The sequence below is a fragment of the Pseudophryne corroboree genome, chromosome 7 (assembly GCF_028390025.1).
Source record: "Pseudophryne corroboree isolate aPseCor3 chromosome 7, aPseCor3.hap2, whole genome shotgun sequence".
Taxonomy (NCBI): domain Eukaryota; kingdom Metazoa; phylum Chordata; class Amphibia; order Anura; family Myobatrachidae; genus Pseudophryne; species Pseudophryne corroboree.
The window spans coordinates 228,568,617-228,573,239 of NC_086450.1; the positions used below are offsets into that span (position 1 = coordinate 228,568,617).

At 43.0% G+C, this 4,623-nt stretch overlaps 1 long non-coding RNA gene across 1 annotated transcript; it reads right to left on the reverse strand.

The window, feature by feature from the left end:
- Positions 1-410: 410 nt before the first annotated feature.
- LOC134943550 (uncharacterized) lies at positions 411-2,554 on the reverse strand. Its single transcript, XR_010181604.1, has 3 exons — positions 2,241-2,554; positions 1,953-2,165; positions 411-1,395 (listed from the first exon to the last, which is right to left on the reverse strand). It is a non-coding gene; the product is annotated as an uncharacterized LOC134943550 (long non-coding RNA).
- Positions 2,555-4,623: the final 2,069 nt, after the last annotated feature.

A 4,623-nucleotide genomic window follows, 5' to 3' on the forward strand; every position in this document is an offset into this window, starting at 1 on the left:
AGGCAAGACCTGATTTTGGCACATTTTAGTCGTAAGTAAATTTGCCTGTGTGCTTTGTATGAAAAATTAAGGCACACCAATGTTTTTTCTGTAGTAATGTGGCTCTTGCTCCCTCTTGAGCTAGTCAGCTGAGTGTTGTTTATTTGCTTGATATGTGTTTATGTCTAACTGTTGGGTATTAGTTACTTAGCTAATTGTATAGCGGTTTTGGAAAGTAATTATGTCTTTATAATGTTCAAAGTTTTTTAAACACATTCAAAGGTAATGTTTGCCACAATACTACATAATAATTTAGTATGCACTAACAACCATTATTGTTTAGCCTATTGTTTGTGTTTGTTGTATGTCGACTTTCTTTTAAAGCTGTGTTTCAAATGTTACCTCATTAGCACAACATAATGGACATTTAGTATTGTGTGCCAATTAGCCATACGTACATTGGCTAACACCAACCTTACAAAATTTTTGACACATAATTATGGCTGTGATGTGGTAAACGTTCATGTTAGTAATGATGCTAGAATATTCCCAACACATGTGAGTGTTAACTCTAAGAAATTTCCTCTTACACTGACAGTTTTTTGCACATAACACATTGCACATCAATCACTTTTCACATTTATTACTGTACAACATGTGTTTTCATTACAAATAACTGCTATTGTGTAGACCTAGTTTTGTCAACAATGTGTATCCAGCTGCAGGGTGGACTATTTCTTAGGCTGTTCTTTGGTGGCTGACGTGGGTTTGGTTTGGGCAGTGGAGCGGGTTCGGCTGGATCTTCGAACTGGTGATGAAATTGGGGTCTGTGTAGGTGTGTTGGTCCCTGAGCTGGAACCTTGTTGGTGTTGTGCCAACAAATTAATATTTTGGCTGAGGTTTGCCAGGGTTGCTGTAAGTTGTGTTGTGGCTGTTGTGTTGTTGTCTATGATGCGAGACATGGTTTCTGATAAAATTTGATTACTTTGAATTAACTGAATGAGGGCCTGTTGATGTCGGTGTTGCTCATCCATTATGCGCTGAAAGGTACCAATAAGTTGGCTGTTATCTGCTCTCATCTGCTCCATACTGTTTGCGACTCTGCATAGCTGGACATTGAGCCTGCTTGTGTTTCTACACAGTCTCTGTAGATGATGGGGCAGACAGGCTAGGTATTGGGTGTGTGTGCGTAGGCAATCAATATTCTGTGCCTGTTGTTGGTTCCATGTTGCCCAAAATGATGGCTCAGGTTGGTGGGGTGGGGTTGTTTGGCTCAATTGTGGGTGTGGTGACATTTGAGGTGGTGGGGTACTTTCCTGAGGCGTGCTTGGTTGGTGAACATCTATTGCTTGCAGTTGGAGGGTGTATGTTTCCTGTTCAGATTCCTGCTGGGCTTCCGGGGCATGATGTCTGGTTCTGTATGGGGTTTAAGGGGACAACATTTGAGTGTATTTTAAAATTATGTTGGTTTTGATATTTAGTTTAACTTTCTAGACTTGTTTGTCAAACATTTTTCTTAAGCAAATTAGGATGTTCACCTAGACTCGTATACACAATCAAAAAGACAAATTCTGATGGTTTTTATGTTGACCAAAATTACTTCAAAACAAAAGTGGACACATGTTTGACAAATAACACACTTCCGAAACAAACAGACAGAGGTATAAAGTTTACACCATAAAAAAAAGTGATTTGTCACCCGCCATATCGTACTTCCATTAAAATATCAAACAGTAAATGACAATATGAATTCTATCACCATTGTGAAAGGGTGTGAAACTACCTGAAGCTCAATATTTTACTATTAAAAAAAAAAAACAATACTACTGTAAGGCGCAAGAGAACACTTTAATTTTATTTATTTTTTAAATTGGTTTTTGAAATTTGCAAGCCATGTGCTTGCTGCTGTAGATAAGTACTATGATTATTACATTTTTTGGCTGATGTGTAATTTGTGTTTGGTGTTTACTCACCAGACAGCTGAGGGGAATGTGGACCCTGTGATTGAGTACTCTCCAAAATGTGTTCTGGTGGCTGAGGCAACACAGTAGAAATACGACGTGGGGGTGTGCTTAATGCTGGTGTTGGTGCGACGTCAGGATGACGTCCCTTGCTAGGCCTGCTCGTGTGGCTGCCAGACCCCTGTGAAGGACGTCTTTGTGGGCTGTGATGCGATGTTGAAGTTCCTATGGATTATTGCAAACATTAGACTTTTTTTTTTTTTGTGGTGGACACATTAACAGGTGTTGTTTTTGCGTTACCTGTATCGCCAGCATCCACAGCTCTTGACAGTGTTGCTTGTGTTCTGGAAGTGGAGGCTTGCTTTCGTACTGTAAAAATGATACATTGGTGTTTATGACCTTTAATTACAGTGTGTACTTTTGTAAGCAGCAACATTTAGTGATGTGGACATATGTTTACCATTATGGGTACAGTTTCTAACAATAAATGTTGAAACAATGGTTTGGTTCATTTTTTGTAAACAGACTAATGTGGTTCCATTTCCAAAGACATAAACATAGCCAAGTAGTCTAATTTTCCATGGCCAACAGCTGAATATACACACATGTATTACCATATATTTTACATTACTACATTTATGAGTAAATTTGTTTTTAAAAAATATAAAATCCGCAAAAAAAGATTTTTTTTATTAAAAAAAAAAAACATACAATACTTAGCCATCTACACTAACATATTGGCCACAAAGACAAGTAAAAAACAGCAGACATTAAACAAAATTCACAAAAAAAAAACATTACTACCTAACACCTCACTATACAAACACAAAATATATTAAAAAAACACAGAAATAGATAATCAATTTAGACATAAAAATATATTAACAATACAATATAATTTTAAAAATACTAATTAGACATAAACACATATGCAGATATAACAGATTAGTAAAAATACACTCACCATCAGGCCTAGGACGATCCGAATCCCGCACGTTAGTCGCACCAACAACTTCATGCGGAATAAGGGTACGCACAGGTTCCTCCCACTCCCGATAAGACGCTATAAAGGGATGGCCACCCCCTGTTTGCCTGGCTGACTTAGCCTCCTTTGCCATCTTGGCCTTGACACGGCGCTTGATGTCGTAGAATCTCTTCCGACACGTGTCCTCGGTCCTCTTCACCACACCCTCACTGTTTACTGCCGCTACTACCTTCCCCCACAGAACAGTTTTCCTGCGCGAAGGCACCTTGCCCGCATCACGGCCAAACAGCTGGCGATGATGGCGCATCAACTCATGCACCAAATCCATATTTTCTCTGACGTCCTAGTGGATGCTGGGTACTCCGTAAGGACCATGGGGAATAGACGGGCTCCACAGGAGACTGGGCACTCTAAAGAAAGATTAGGTACTATATCTGGTGTGCACTGGCTCCTCCCTCTATGCCCCTCCTCCAGACCTCAGTTAGAATCTGTGCCCGGCCCGAGCTGGTTGCACACTAGGGGCTCTCCTGAGCTTCTAGTAAAGAAAGTATTTGTTAGGTTTTTTATTTTCAGTGAGATCTGCTGGCAACAGACTCACTGCTACGAGGGACTAAGGGGAGAGAAGCGAACCTACCTGCTTGCAGCTAGCTTGGGCTTCTTAGGCTACTGGACACCATTAGCTCCAGAGGGATCGAACACAGGCCCAGCCTCGGTCGTCTGGTCCCGGAGCCACGCCGCCGTCCCCCTTGCAGAGCCAGAAGCAAGAAGAACATCCTGGAAATCGGCGGCTTAAGACTCCGGTCTTCATTAAGGTAGCGCACAGCACTGCAGCTGTGCGCCATTGCTCCCTATGCACACCACATACTCCGGTCACTGATGGGTGCAGGGCGCTGGGGGGGGGGGCGCCCTGGGCTGCAATTAGAGTACCTTACATTGGCAAACAGCACATAATATAGTCTAAAAAACTATATATGTGCAAAAATCCCCCGCCATAATATAAATATAAGAGCGGGAGAAGTCCACCGAGAAAGGGGCGGGGCTATCTCCCTCAGCACACTGGCGCCATTTCCTCTTCACAGCTCCGCTGGAAGACAGCTCCCCAGGCTCTCCCCTGCAGTTTCCAGGCTCAAAGGGTAAAAAAGAGAGGGGGGGGCACTAAATTTAGGCGCAAACTGTATATGTAAAGCAGCTATAGGGAAAAATCACTTTGTGTTAGTGTAAATCCCTGATTAAATAGCGCTGTGATATGTGCTGGCATACTCTCTCTCTGTCTCCCCAAAGGACTTTGTGGGGTCCTGTCCTCAGTCAGAGCATTCCCTGTGTGTGTGCAGTGTGTCGGTACGGCTGTGTCGACATGTTTGATGAGGAGGCTTATGTGGAGGCGGAGCAGGTGCCGATAAGTGTGATGTCACCCCCTGCGGGGCCGACACCAGAGTGGGTGGATATGTGGAAGGTATTAACCGACAGTGTCAACTCCTTACATAAAAGGCTGGATGACGTAACAGCCGTGGGACAGCCGGCTTCTCAGCCCGTGCCTGCCCAGGCGTCTCATAGACCATCAGGGGCTCACAAACGCCCGCTACCTCAGATGGCAGACACAGATGTTGACACTGAGTCTGACTCCAGTGTCGACGAGGATGAGACATATACACAATCCACAAGGGGCATCCGTTGCATGATTACGGCAATGAAAAATGT